The 16,233-nt window shown below is 37.9% G+C and overlaps 1 non-coding gene and 1 pseudogene across 1 annotated transcript; both read left to right on the forward strand.

The window, feature by feature from the left end:
* Nucleotides 1-4,416: 4,416 nt before the first annotated feature.
* On the forward strand, nucleotides 4,417-4,552 carry LOC129501900 (U4 spliceosomal RNA). Its single transcript, XR_008662841.1, has one exon. It is a non-coding gene; the product is annotated as a U4 spliceosomal RNA (small nuclear RNA).
* A 10,538-nt stretch (nucleotides 4,553-15,090) lies between these two features.
* On the forward strand, nucleotides 15,091-15,498 carry LOC129501895 (60S ribosomal protein L32-like; annotated as a pseudogene).
* Nucleotides 15,499-16,233: the final 735 nt, after the last annotated feature.

The following is a 16,233-nucleotide window of genomic DNA, read 5'->3' on the forward strand; positions in this document are numbered from 1 at the left end:
TGGCTGGCATAGTTATATATGTTTAGAAACTGGGTCACTCATATATAGCTGGTGAAATCATAAAATGATACAGCTATTCTAGAAAACAGCTTGGCAGTTTCTTATAAAACCAAACACTCAACTCCTATACAATCCAACAATTGTACTCCTGGGCCTTTATCCCAGAGAAAGGAGAATTTACATCCACACAAAAACCTGTACATGAATGTACCCAGCAGCTTTAACCATAATAGCCTAAAACTGGAATCTGTCCAAATGTCCTTCAACAGGTGAAAGTTTAAACAAATTGCAGTACATCCATATCATGGGATACTACAGCAATTTAAAAAAGGAGACAAAACTATTCATACACACAACAATCTGGATGAATCTCGAGAGAATTACACTGTGTGAAAAAAGCCAATTTGAAATCCAACTATGACATGTATGGCTCCAACTACATAACATTCTGGAAAAAGCAGAACTATGGCAACAGTAAAAAGATCCATGGTCATAGGGGTTGAGGGGGAGAAGGATGGAACAGGAAGAGAGCACAGAGGATTTTTAGGACAGTGAAATTATTTTGTGGGATAATGTAATGGTAGATATATGTCATTTTACATTTGTGAAAACCTACAGAATATACAACACCAAAAGTGAACCTGATATAAAATATCTAAACTATGGACTTAGGGTGATAATGATGTGTCTGTCAGTGCAGATTCATCTATTGTAATATACATACTATTCTGGATGGGGAAGCTATGCATGGGTTAAAGCAGAAGTATATGGGAACTCTCTGGACTTTCTGCTCCACTTTGCTGCGAACCTAAAACTGCTCTAAAAAATAAAGTCCATTAAAAAAAAAAGTTACCTCAGGCATGACTATATTTATTGACAAAATATAGCAATAAGAAACAGATTAGTGGTTGTTTAAGGAAAATGTGGGAGCAGAAGAAAAGTAGATGTGGTTATAAAAGGGTAACACAGGAGAGCCTTGTGATATCGGACCCGTTCGGTATCTTGACTGTGGTGGTGGATACGTGAACCTATAAGATGATAAAACTGCGTAGAACTTAATATACACACATACATACAATACACACACATAAATGCATGTGTGAGAGTATAAGTAAAATTGGAGAAATAGGAATAGGTGGATTGCATCCATGTTAATATCCTGGTTGTTTTTACACAACAGTTGTTACCATTGGGGAAAACCAAGCACAGGGTACAAGAGATCACTTTGTATTATACATTACAATAGTATGTGAATTATAATTATTTCAATTTTAAAGCTGAACGTCCTCTCCAGCAAGTTTTAATGATGTCATAGAAACTTGCCACACCCTGCTTAATTTTGCTATTTATAGCCAATGTTCACTCTTCAGCTATGCTCATCAGCAAATAAATATGACATGCTTCCTCTCTTTAAGAATTGAAAGCTAGCCTAGCCTTAGAAATTGCCCAGTGTACTGGCATTGGGGGCTTGTCTCACCCTGCCTGCGAGGCTGTGCAGCCCTACCTTCCAGAGATTAAAGGAACCACAGTCCACACAGAGTCAGGCTCTGACAGTGTTTGGTAGCTCACAGGTTTTGTTGATGTCACTGAAACAAACATCTGTGAAAATGATCTGCTCAACTGGGTTAAAACAGCAACTTACTGGCCCAGGGAAAAGAAATTTATGCCATGGAAATTTATATTGTAAAGATGTAGCCAGCCACCAACAAAAATATTATGGCACAAGGCAGGGGCCAATGAGAATTGGAAAGACCTGCAAAGAGAATTTCTTCCTCTTCAGAAACCATAAGGGGACACTTCTGGCATTCTCTCTAAAGAGAATCAAACAAGATGCCTGTAAGCTTATCACTGCTCAAAACTTAATTTCATTTTGAACCCTGAAATCGCATCTACTGTATAAAGTGTAAAATGTAAAGATTGCGTTGGGTTCCAACTGATACCATCTGATAAGAAACATCGATTTTGATACCAAGAGAAGGGAAATGTTAATTAAACAAAGAAACATCAGAGTCAGAATATTGAAAGACCACATACTGAGCAAGGGAGGAAAGCAGACTGGGAGACTCACTTACTCTTTGCTTTTTTTTTTTTTCTCTTTTGCCTTGCCTTTCTCTTCTACTCGTCCTCCACCTCTTCTCCTTATTGTTTGTTTTGTTTCATTTTTTACGATTCTGCACTCAACCTGATCTCCTAGCTTCTATTTAAGTGGCTCATTTTCAGGCTTCCGATATGTCTAAATTTTTCTCACAGATTTGGGAAAAGGGGTGGAGGAAGAAATATAGAAATATATTTGCATTCGGGACTGAGAAGCAAGTCCCTCAGGAAAGAATGCATCCAAAGAATATAAATAACTTGGCCAGATAACATTAGTCATCAGGAAAGAGAAAGCAAAGTATTTATCATAGACCATCTATCCTGGCCCATTAACTCAATCCAAGTTAGGTTTAAATCAATATATATATGATCTTCTCACTAAAACCTAAATAAGCTATCAAAACCAAGCAGCACCAGTTTGGTATCCACATGACAAAACAAAACTCAACATGGGAGAGAGACATCCTCCCTCATCTGTGGGAGGGGGGCCGAGTGTGGCTGAATGCCCATGTTTCACTGAGGTCCCACATAGCAGGGACTGCGTTAGGACATCCAAGAGCAGCATTGACACTGGGTGGTGGTGCCCAATGGCCATGCCTAGTGGAATCTGTGGACACCAGAAGCAGCTAGGAAAAGCTTTACATAGCAACTAAAAAGACATCTTTGTGAGATCACATATACATTTCTGGCCCCACAGATGTCCAGAAATCTATAGAAGAGATACAAGGGGTAATGGAAGAATGAAATAGTAAGCGGTAAAAAATCCAGGGGAAAAAAAAAAAAAACCCAAGCACACAATTTACTGTGATTACCATAAGGACATTTTTACCCTTAAGTTGGTATAGCTCAGGGAAATGGAAGTTTCATGTACATATAGTATACTTCCATTTAACAAAGAAAGTACTCAATTGGAATAAATTAACATTTGGTCTCCTCCCAGATCTACCTAGGTAGACCCTATGTTTGTCTTTTGATTCTTTATATAGCTAGCCAAATGTAATGCTCTCCAATGACACGTTTTTTAAAAAAAAACATTATATTTATTAGAGAGCGAGTGAGCCTGAGACGGGGGGGTGGGGGGGAGGTGAAGGTAAAGGGAGAAGCCAATATCCTGCTGAGCAGGGAGCCTGACACAGAGGCTCCTGTGTTCCATCCTAGAACCCTGAGATGATAATCTGAGCTGAAGGCAGATGCTTAACCAACTGATCCACCCTGTAACCCTTCCAATGACAAGTTTCTGGAGGTTTCACCAGCATATAAATACTCGTAAATAAAAATTTCAAAATGTGATTTCACATATACAACAAGTGATTGATTGTCAGCAATGAATTAGATGCAGCATTAAACATACTATCAACTGCCCAATAGATGTGATCTTTTACCTCTGAGCAAGCTACCTATAACATATACTCCAAGACATAAAATAAGTTCTTCATGAAGGAACATCCAGGTCATCCTTACAACACCTTCCAATCTGTTATGTGATTTTATTAAATATCTAATAAATTCCTTCTTCCTAAATGGAAAATTCCATGGCCACCTTTGGTCATTATTTCCACTCTATTTCCATTATTTCCATATCTAAACTTCGCTCTCTCAATAATATTTTTTAAGAGAATCCCGGGTGGCTCAGCAGTTTAGCACCGCCTTCGGCCCAGGGTGTAATCCTGGAGACCCAGGATTAAGTCCCATGTCAGGCTCCCTGCTTGGAGCATGCTTTTGCCTCTGCCTGTGCCTCTGCTTCTCTCTCCCTCTGTGTCTCTCATGAATAAATAAATAAAATCTTTAAAAAAAATAATATTCCTTAAACATCAGTCCCTTCTTTGTTCTATTGCATGCCCTCTTGCTTTTGAACTATTATATCCTTGAACACTTTCCTTTCATATACATTTTCTGTCTTCCAAACTTGATTCACGTTCATCATGTTCACCTTTCATTTCACTCTCGAGAATGAGCACTGACCTTATATTTTTAATCTCCACAAGGATCTATGACCTAAAGATCTTTTATCATCATGGCTGTCTTTATTGATGCTTCATTACCATTCCTGTCATATAAGGTTCAGAATCATGCACAAAGCCCCAAGTAGGGTGGATTTCTGGTCCTTTGAAATGCTTTTATAATGATGTGAACTTGAGTTCCATTAGCTTTCCTGAATATTAAGATCTACTGCTCTCATTTTGTTTCATCTCACCTATAACTCTTGTTACTAATATGCCCTTTAAAAATGTTATTTTAATATATATTTCTTTGCAAGCCTTGGCCTAATTCTTTTCTCCATTTTTCTAGAATTTTTCTGTGTGGTTTCTAATACAACATACAAGTTTCATGCAGTGGAAGTATCACAGCCAATGAGGTTTATCTGAGGTGCGATTACTGCTAACTGAAAACTTTTCCAATATGATGTACAAGTGCAATGACAAATATTTTCTTTAGTACAAAAATCAATTCAGTAATTGTGTTCTTCTAATTAAATCAATTTACATGAATGTTTTATCTCACCAAAATACAACTTAATGGTCTTCTACATGATATTTGTCATAAAAGGAAAGGAAGCCAGGTGAAAGAGGAACATAGAATTATTCCTGGTACTTAAAGAGGAATCTAAGAACGTATATTACTGATTCTGAACTAGTTGAGTCAGCTCTAAATGAAGAGCAAATTTTGTGGATTTGGAAATATTCACATGACTTGAGAGTATTCACAAAAACACAAAATTTTCAACTAACAATAATCTAAAAACTCATAAAGTCTATATTTTCTTTATCAGCTTTAGTTTTTGATATTTTGATTGACTTCATTTTAGTTTTTCTTTTATTTTACAATTCTGAGAATTAGGTAGTGAAAAAAGTGCCCAAGCACAAATTGTTCAAGGTGGCATACAAGTTGATTATACAAACTGGAATGAGAAGTCAAAGCAGCCATGTTTACACTGCAGATAATCTTTTGACTTATTACTTTAGAACAGTCAGAAATTTTACTTTCCTTGTTTCACTGAAGTTACAGGAAAAATGACAATTAATGAACTCTGTGATGTGCCATCTTCTTTTTCCTTCCTCATCAATTTCCCTGAAACTGGGTGCCTGGGTGGCTCAACAGTTGAGTCTCTGCCTTTGGCTCAGGTTGTGATTTGTGATCGCAAGGTCCTGGGATGGAGTCCCACATCAGGTTACCTGTCAGGAGCCTGCTTCTCCCTCTGCCCGTGTCTCTGCCTCTCTCTCTTTGTGTTCTCTCATGAATAAATAGATACGGTCTTTAAATTTAAAAAAAAGGAGGGGCAGCCCGGCTGACCCAGCGGTTTAGCGCCACCTTCAGCCCAGGGCCTGATCCTGGAGACCTAGGATCAAGTCCCACATCAGGCTCCCTGCATGGAGTCTGCTTCTCCCTCTGCCTCTCTCTCTGTGTGTGTGTGTGTCCCTCATGGATGGATGGATGGATGGATGGATGGATGGATGGATGGATAAATAAATAAATAAATAAATAAATAAATAAATAAATAAATAAATAAATTCTCTGAACCTAACATGCTCAAACTTATCTATCACATTCACATGTTATCTGCAGTGTCCAGAGCAGAGGAAAACTGTCCCAGAAAATAGAAATAGGGCACCAGTATAGGTAAAATAAGAATAAATCAGCAAATGGTCAAATTATCCATCTCCCTGCTTCCTTTCTTTTGTATATATTTACCTTTTTCACTCACACTTCCCACCCCAAACTGTTTATGTAAGGAAGTTCCTTCAGAGGTGTCCCTCTGTTCAATGGAAGCCACGTCTGCCATCCCAGGAAACTTTGTGCTAGATTCTAGAAGTGAGAATTGGAAGAAGGAAAGCATGTCTTATTCATATTTTTTACCTCTGCAGGTAGCAAAATACTTGCCACATAATCATAATCAGTACTTAATTAATGATTCCATGTCCCAGTTAATCAATCTGTTATAACACTACCTACTTCATCGAGATATATAAATATTAAATGAGCTGATATTTGTAAACATCTTAAAATAGTGGCTGGCAGATGGTAAGGATTATATAAATGTTTTTAAAAACTTGTCTTCTGGGCTATTACCATTAGTTGGTTAATTCTGAAGAATTTACTATTTGTTATAGGCAAAAAATGGTAGGCTACATCTCTGAAAAATATTCCATGCTAGATATAATATTTTAATTGGTAAAGCCTATCAAGACCACATAAAACTAAACTTCTCTTTGCCATCCTCCTCTCCCTGTTCATACTCACAAAAAAAATTTTATAGTAATAGTTCCTCTCAGAATCTGGAAATGTTCTTTAAAGCAAATTGTTTCTCCTTGCCAAATGGAGGAGGCTTTGGCCTCTGGCAATACAGAGAACAAGATATCCTGAAAAATCCTTCCAGACAAAACACTAATGTGAGATGATTTGGAATAAAGAAGAAAGACTCTTTAAGTAAATAGCTAAAAATATGAACAGTAAAAGAGGTCCTCAGAGGCCACAGAATCAAGAAGAAGTAGGAGTCCATGTAATAAACAGGTACTCAACCGACTCCTGCCCTGAAGGCATGTGCTGACGCCTGGAACCTAGAGCCTTCCATCTTAAGGCTACATTGAATGGATTAGACAGAAATTTGCCACAAGATAGCAACACTTATAAAGCTAGAGAAAATATGACTGTTTAGTAATGCTTCAGGGATACTGAGATAGTAAAATAAAGTCCCAACTCTCAAGAGTCTCAAGATCCTGAGGACACACACATAGAAATCAGCACAGGCAGCACAGTAGTAATAGCTATAATGTCTTAGAAATATGTACAAAGTACCACAAGAATCAAGACAAAGGAGTGGGAAGCTTACTGGAGAAGTCAGTTATGGCTTCCATCCCAGAGAGACTGATACAAGCTGATTAAACAAAGCAGATAAAATGAAGAGGTGTAACACAGAGGAACAAAGATCTACAGCTAGTCTGAAGAAAAGCAAGGAATTCAGTATGACCGGAGCACATGACCCACGTGGGGAAATGATCCAACCTAGGGCAGTAGCAAACAGTATGGAGAGGAGAAACGGTTCCAGCAATATTGAAGAAGCATGCAGAAATGAGTGGCTTACAGAGAAGTAGGAAGAAGGTGGAATGCAGGATTGCTCACATGTAGACTGCAGTGGCATTACCTGAATCAGAGATCAGAAAAGCGGGTTATGAAGCAGTTGTGCCTGAAACGGAAAATGTTTCAACTGAGGATCATTTGTATATGCTTGGTTAATCGTATCAAAAATAATCTTGAATTGCAAATCTTATCAAAGATAGACTTGAATTGCAGTGAGCACTGTGGAGGACTTTTAACCTAGATAAGCTTATCCATTTATGAGGGGTCCCAGAGAAAAAGGGGTCTCAGCCAAGCACTCACCATAAGGGATAGAGGGAAAAGTACTTTCCCTTCTCTATAGTTTCGGTTGACCAGCATGAGACCTGCTGGGGCACCCCACTTGCTCCAGAGCCTGCAGACAGGATCCTGGGAAAACTGGCAGAAGCCAGAAAGGGGTAAGAATTCTTATCCACCTTAGCTCTCCCAGATCTCTGTCTGTAGTGCCTAGTTGGGGGAGGAAAGTAAAATTCTACATTTTTCCTTTTCAAATTCATACTGGCAGGGGAAAAACATTAAGAATTGGATCTTTCAATTGTGACTTGTGAATTTCCTTTCAGGGACCCACTGGTTGTTGATCCTTACTCTCCCATAGACAGCTATTGCCTTCTTGTTGTCTCATTTTGTGTCCTAAGAACTTGGCTTGGCAGCCATCAGGCTGAAGCCTCAAAATATGGTCAAACAGAAATGCAGGTTTCATCCCCTTTGGCTGGACAGCAATGTGGGATGAAATGCTGGGCCGTACTCCACTTGCTGCTAGGATCCTACCACCATTGCCCACTCTCAGGGCAATTGTCTCAGTCTGTCATTTGGTTATCTTTGGGAATGGCTCCATTCTTGTATCTTTTGTACCCTCTCTGTAGATGCCACTTGAGTCCAAGGGGTTGTTCAAATGCTGACAGGAGTATTTACTATTGTTAGCTGAAGCCTGAAGCCTTGTTATTTGAAAACAATTTTTATGTTTTTGGTTTTTGTTTGAAGTAACTCTATGGTCGGAGGTGGCCACGTTGGAAGCTGATATTCAGAGCTGATAGGAATTTCCTTCTCCCCTAAGCTAAAATGAAACTATGTACCCAGCAACAATCATCCTGAAACCTTTGTGGAAGGATTTATTAAAACATTCCAAGACACACAATTCTAAATCTAGAATATAGGGATCTTTCCATTTACACCGTAGTTGAAAATCTTCTCCATAATATAAAGAAGCAAACTGAGGACAATATAGTTGGATGGGTGGTAGGTCAGCCTCTAGACACCCTTCAGTTTGCAATTCAGTTCTTTGAGGAACCACAAACAACCTCACTTATCTTACAGATTTAATCTTTATGGGAACAGAAAATGACTCTAGAAACAACTCAAAATCTACCTATCCCGTTTACCAATCCCAAACCTCCCCCTATTCATTTCCAAAGGCCCAAGGGAACTGTAAAAAATCTAGACTTAGGGAACAAAAATCATTTTGGTGGGACTTGTATTCTTTCTCTGTGCTTTTTGAGATGGAAGTATTCTACTAGTTTGCCCTAGAAACCAAGGAAATTCTTACGAGAAGGAGAAAAAAGGAAAAGGAAGGTTATTTTAGTGACAAGACCTGTAAAAAGTCTAAAAACTCTCTTGCACAAATATTAGTAAAAAATCTTTAGCCATCTGTCATCTGAGTGGATAACCTTTACTTATCCCATCTGCCAGAAACACAATTTGGATCCAACTGTTCTTTTACAAAAAAAAAAAAAAAAAAAAAAAGAGTATTGCATTATTGGAGCTGTCTCATGGCTAAAATAAAAGCTATATCTGTCTGCTTTTGTCTGTATGTTTACATACGTCTGTGTGTATGTTATAAACATGTGTTTTTTTTCTACCTCCAGATGGTATAGCCAAAATTAATTTGTAAGACCTCTATTTACTTGGCTTATATACAAATAAGTATTTATATAAATCAAGCCTATTCTCAGAAACATGGAAATTAACCCAAATATTTTCCAATTTCATTTGAAGATAATTTTCAATAAAAATATTTTTTAAACTGGTTTAACTTTGTGAGCTTAATTTTAAAAAGCATATTACCAGCATTAATAATACATTTATTCTACCTAGGTTTACTAAAAGTCAAATAAGCTTATTATCTCTGTTACAGACTTTGTCAACAAGAGAAATAATTTAAAATAATGGTTAGCTGTTTAATGTCTCATAAAATTTTCATGAGTAATCTAAACATAATTATTAAGAACAAGTGAATTAGATATATGGAATTAAGATAAAAGTATATAAATGAACTTTCCAATGATAATCATATTTTTTGGTGTGTTAACTTAAAAAGTTCCCATAATTTTTTTGGTAACTTGAAACTTTAATATTATACTGAGATAAGTTAAATGATGGGTATTCATTAAATATCTAGATCATTTCCAAATAAGATAAAATACTGAAACATTAGTTATTGAATGCCAATGTATCTACTTTTGGCTTCTCATTACAAAGGAACAAAATATGGGGGTCAATCAATTAACATGTCTTGTCTTACGTTGAATAATTTGTGAAAGAATGTAATTCTAGAAATTATGAAAGGTATTTATAAATTTGCCAATTCAGAAAATCCTAGTGTAACAGACATCCACAATTGCTTACTTCTTAGTTTTCACCAGGAATAAATGATTCTAGGAGCACCTGGGTGGCTCAGTCAGTTAAGTGTCTGACTTCAGCTTAGGTCCTGGTTCATCTCAGGGTCCTGGGATGGAGCCCTCAGTGGGGAGCCTGCTTCTCCCTTTCCTCTCCACTTACGCTCTCTCTTGCTATCTCTGTCTCTCTCTCTCTCTCTCTCAAATAAATAAAAATAAATTCTTAAAAAAAAAGGAATAAAGGATTCTAAGGTAAGGAATTCTAATTAACACATATAATTAAAACTACTTAGAAATAACAAGATTGGAAGGAAACAATGTGTATGAAAGTAGGTAAGGAAAATAAAATGAATCATTGCTCCAGAATGAGAAAAAAAAAACTACAATAAATGTGAATGGATATAAATAGTTGTAGAAGTTTTGTTGGGAAAAAAATTTTACATGTAGTCAAGGTGGCTAAGAGTAGAATGGATTTATTTAAGGTTCTAAAGTGAGTTTTAATATCAAAAGTACATCAGTGCAAATCTGATTCTCTCTCTGTTAGAAAGACAGTTTTGTTTTGTTTTGTTTTGTTTTATTAGTATTGGTCTGCTCTTGATAAGGGATTGTGAAAGGTTTTTGTTTTCTTTTACTTTTTGAATAATCTGTGTGAAAAGCAAAGATGTTGTCTTACCAAAATAACTTACTATGCTTCACATTTCCTTTATCAGGTCTTTAATCACTTAAAGAAACCCAGTCCTCCCAATATTAAGAGCTAAGTTTTATTCACAACTCTGTAACCTTATGTATTTGCCTTTAAAATCTTCTCTTAAAAATAGATAGATAGATAGATAGATAGATAGATAGATAGATAGATAGATAGATAAAATCTTCTCTTGTTGGGGCACCTGGGTAGTTCAGTGGTTGAGCGTCTGTCTGCCTTTGGCTCAGGTCATGATCCCAGGGTTGTGGGATCTAGCCCTGTGTCAGGCTGTCTCAGAAGAAAGTCTGCTTCTCTCTCTGCCTCTGCTTCCCCTCCCCTGATCATGCTCTCTCTCTCTCTCTTTCTCTCTCTCTCTCAAATAAATAAAGATAATATTTAAATGTAGTCTTTTTGACTTCAAAGTAACTTTGAGATTTCCCTGAGAATCCCTGAAAAATCTCAAAGGATTTATCTCTCATTTTGTACAGGAGAAATACTAAATTAATTAGGTTTATTTGCCATGTTAAATTACATGAGAAGCATTGCCAAATAAGTGATGATAAACCTTATTAGGTATGGGTGCATGTTATTGAAAATAACTATGCTAAAAAATTGTAAGAAATTCCTAAAAGTCTGATATGCCCTGATATAAGGTTAACAGTAGTATTTCCAGGTATTATCTTAAAATGCTATATATCACAGAAATAACCAAATTTCCTTGTCAGTTCCCTTATAATGAACTCTTATATGGATCTTTAACCCTGGGCATTTTAAAATCTTTTGTCATTTACAGACAGTTCTTGTTTTATCCTGCCATTTTTTTAAAGATTTTATTTATTTATTTGACACAGAGAGAGAGAGAGATCATGTGAGAGCACACAAGCAGGGGGACCAGCAGAGAGAAGGAGAAGAAGGCTTCCCACCGAGTAGGAGAGAAATAGCAACCCAACAAAAGTCTTCACATTCTGGCCCTTGTTCTTCATGATGGTAAGATAGCCCTTAACTATGTTTTAGCTAAGCAAGGAGATGTCTCTGCTATGGTCAGCAGCACTTGGTGCACTTAGATTAACATTTCTGGGGAAGTTGAGACTCAGCTACATAAGATCACTGAACAAGCCAGTTGGCTTAAGAAAGTGACTCCTTCAAAAGGGTTTTCCTTTGGCTTATTTGAGTCTGATTGATTTGGGTCTTGTGGACCATGACTATAAAGTGCACTCCATACATTGGGAATGATCTTGCTCATAATAATCATAGGGCACTGTATTCTCTCAAAAACTTTAAATGCATGTTCACAGCTGCTAACCACCAAACAAATGACCTCCCTAAGAATAGAACATTGTAAAAGGGGAAAAAAGAGAATGACCAACTTAAAGAATGTGAACCCAACAGTGTGACCTGTGAATGACAAAGAGATTTAGCAAAAACCGCAAGAACTCCAGAGCAGTAACTGATAATAGTGCTAATGCCTTAGATTTTTTTTATCAAGTCTCTCAGACTAAGAGTCTGAGATCAAAAGTGGGAAATTGTTTTTTAAAAAGGACAACAGACCCGAAATAGAATTGTTCATGCTAAGCTTCACATCACCATACTAAGACTTAATTACAGTTCTGGCTCTGAAATGAGATTTTAACTCAGTCGATCAGGAATCACCTGATCAGGGACACCTTGGGTGGCTCAGCAGTTGAGTCTGCCTTCAGCCTAGGTTGTGGTTCTGGTAGTCCCAGAATCGAGTCCCACATCAGACCCCCTGCCTGGAGCCTGCTTCTCCCTCTGCCTGTGTCTCTGCCTCTCTCTCTCTCTCTCTCTCTCTCAAGAATAAATAAATAAAATCTTAAAAAAAAAAAAAAGGAGTCACCTGATCAGCACTAGTTAGGTAATCTGCCTGAGAGACCTTTGCCATCCCCCAAAGGAGAGTAACCTTGCAATAACAAATCCGGTTTTTTTGGTCTACTATAACTTGTTCCTATTCCCTTCTGCTTACATGTCTTTCATTTTGTAAAGCTCCTCGGGGATTCTCTCTATTGGCTGGATTCCACGCTGCTCAATTTAAATCAATTTTTGCTCAAATAAACACTTAAAATTTTTCATATGCTTCAGTTGATCTCTTTACTGAAACATATACACCACCACCACCTCGAGGCTGGAGCTTTAAGTCTATGGTGCCTTCGTTCTTCTATTTCTGTCCCCAGTTCTTCATGGGAGTCACCTACTCCATGGCGAGGGATGGTACCATTTTCCCCCTTGTTGATGCTTCCAGTGCGGTTCCCCACCACTAGTTAATGTTCTCCCCACTTTTCCCACCTCATGTGCCCATTTCCTGCTCAGATCTTGAGTTATAGGACCTGTATGAAAATGCACTTCATCTGTATGAAATGCGTTCATTAGAACGAAACAAAGTTGAAGTAGTTCTGTTCACCAATGGGCATGGTTTGTTTCTTGATTACCCAGGGTACAGAAAGAGCTCAAATTTCTGACCCCAAGGGATGAGACATAGAAGAGGCATGTTCTGATGAATGTGCAAGTAAAATGACTTTGTTGGGTGCCCACAGTAGTTAGCATGGAGCAGCTGAGGATAGTAAGAAGAGCAGCAGCTGGGAGAAGGGACTTCCCAAAAGTAAATGGCAAAGTAGAGAGAACCATCTATTTTGATTCCCACAAGATACCAAAGAGAAGAATTAATCCACACTCCAAAAAAAAAAAAAAATTCCCCCACTCCACAGTTTAGCCTGGGGCTAACTTTATTGATCCCTTAATAGCCCTTAATTTTTTTTTTAAGATTGATTGATTGATTGAAGTGAGAGAGAGAGTACAAGGGTGGGGGGTTGCAGAGGGAGAAGCAGACCCCCTGCTGAGCAGGGAGCCCTATGTAGGACTCCATCCCAGGACCCTGAGATCATGACCTGAGCCGAAAGCAAATGCTTAACCAACTGAAGCACCCAGGTGTGCCCCCTTTCTAATTTTTTAACTCAGTATCCAATGACTCGATTAATAAAATTTGTTGCTTTTTTTAAACGATTTTTCTTCAACTAAGAGCTTAATGCTTTCTTTGTTTCTTTTATTATATGTATTTCATAAGTAAAGACTTCACATTCTCACTAGTGAGAATTTCCCAGATTAATATGCCTACATACAAAAGTAAGCTAGGGTACAGGTATAGAGCAGCTCTTACATTTCCTACCTGAGAACACTATTGTTTTTCAACTTGCATCTCATGCCATCTAGTGTTCTAATTTGGTTTTACAACTTGACACTACCAACAATTATGATTGCAGCTCTAAAAAACACAACTTGAAATTTCCAGTTTCCTGTTTAATGATTCTTTTTTTTTCTTTTTTTTTTCCTGTTTAATGATTCTAAGGGAATTTCTCACATTATACCATCATTCAGTAAAAGTCTTCCACAGAATGGTACTATATGGATACCTGGGTTTTCCTTAGAGTTAAAGCTAATTAAAAATACATATTAAAATAAAACATTTTTCTTATGATTCTATCGACCTCTATTCTTCTCTTCATGTAAGAACAAGAGCCATTCAAGTAAACTGAAAGTAAACTTGCTTGAAATCAGCATTACAAATGTTTTTGACCTTTCTCTACCAGAGTTTTCTTATAATAGTGAAGAATTCTCCAGGTCTCCTATCAAACTGTTATCAGCCCCCTTTCATGTAATAAATTACAAAAAAAAATCTGATTCTTTAATGGAGAGATAGAGAATAAAAGCCAAAGCCCACTTTTCTTTCTCCATATATAGCAACAGTTTTGAAACTCAACAAACAATTTTGTGCAATGTAATGTTCTAGCTTAATGAATCCATGGGGAAAAATAGACAAAATCTCTGCCTTTATGTTATTAATTATATTCTTGAATACTCTAAGCATTACAGACTTGTATAGTTGGAAGATATCTTAGAGATTAGTTAATCCCATCTAGTTGTTTCATTTGTAATTCATTACTTACAAATAAGAAACACAAATTCAACTGGCAAAAACAGAAATGCACAAAAGCCTATCTTTGAGCATTTACAGTATCTTGAGTTTATTGCAAAGTTACACTTCTAACCATATCTGGTCCTTATTACATAAGAATAAACCCTGAGTTTGGACTCCAAGCCACAGATTTGCAATTCTCATCCCTGCCTTGTACTGGTCCCATCCATATTGGACGCCTGCCTGCCACCATCCTATGCTCTTCCCAGTGAATCTATCCACTTTTCTAATCTGTCCTCAGCACTTACGTTTTATGCTGAAAACCAACCTGCTTGAGCAGGGCCAGGATGCCTCAACGACTCCGGCTAGTCCTCCTTTAGTTGTGGGGTCGGATTCTGTTTCATATGAGGCTTTAGAAGGCTTCGTGATGAGAAGAAAGAATTCCTGTAATTCCTGTTTGAATAATACTGACCTACTCAGCTATTGAATTCACTTACCAGATCCTGGTAGTGATATTCCACAAACCACACTGTGCCTTGAATTTTCCTCATCAGGACCAGCCATTGCACTTAGAGCAATAACATCAACTCCATTTAATTTTCCAATGGCCCCCTCTCTTCCTTGGCGCCACCTGCGGAGGTGGCAGCCATCGATTGCTGGGCATCATGGTTGCCCTCAGACCTCCAGTGAAGCCCAAGATTGTTAAAAAGAGGACCAAGAAGTTCATCCGCAACCAGTCAGACCCATATGTCAAAATTAAGCACAACTGGTGGAAACCCAGAAGCATTGACAATAGGGTAGGCAGAAGATTCAAGGGCCAGATCTTGATGACCAACACTGGTTACCGGAGCAACAAGAAAACAAAGCACATGCTGCCCAATGGCTTCCGGAAGTTCCTAGTCCACAACATCAAGGAGCTTGAGGTGCTGCTGATGTGCAACGAATCTTAATGCGCAGAGATTGCTCACAACATATCTTCCAAAAACTGCAAAGCCATTATGGAAAGAGCAGCCCAGCTGGCCATCAGAGTCACCAATCCCAATGCCAGGCTGCGTAGTGAAGAAAATGAATAGACAGCTTATGTGCGTGTCATATTTGTGCTAATAAAACCATAAAACTACCAAAAAATATAAATAAAAAATGATTTTCCAATGGCTTTCCAGTGTAATTATGGTTCATTTGTATTATGAGATTTGCAAGGTATCAGCACATAGGTGGTAACAGAAGTTAAGACAGTGGACACCATAGTCCCAGGATACAATGTACAGAATAGGAAGAGAAAATGTTCGGTATCTCTTTGAGAGCTCATCCTACTCCCATTTTCAGGCCATGTGTTTCAGAAAAAGATATAAACAAAATCCCAATTGCAGGAGTGGGTATGTGGTCCAGGCCTGGTAATTCCAAGACCTCCCTTCTCTTGGCCATAGTGATTGACTCAAGGATGATCACAGAACCCAAGCAAGCCAGTAGAGTATACCTCGGACATCTACAAAGTTATCAGAAAACAGACATTCTCTGTTCCCCAGGATTGTTAGCTATAATGATAATGTAAGCCTAGAATGGTCAGTGATCAACTTTGCCACCACGTGGGGCCCACAGTATGGAGAAATACAGTGCAGACGATTCTACTGACAATATTAGAGCCAATGAATCAGGCCCACTGTTAACATTCTTGTTATTGCTTAGATTGGTCTGAGTTGAGTTTTGGTTCCTAGTAACTGAGTATAGAACCTCAATTAGCACCCATATTGTTGCTGCTGCATATGAAAAACAAGTACCGGGGATCCCTGGGTGGCGCAGCGGTTTGG

This window comes from Nyctereutes procyonoides, unplaced genomic scaffold (assembly GCF_905146905.1).
Source record: "Nyctereutes procyonoides isolate TBG_1078 unplaced genomic scaffold, NYPRO_anot_genome, whole genome shotgun sequence".
Classification (NCBI taxonomy): Eukaryota; Metazoa; Chordata; class Mammalia; order Carnivora; family Canidae; genus Nyctereutes; species Nyctereutes procyonoides.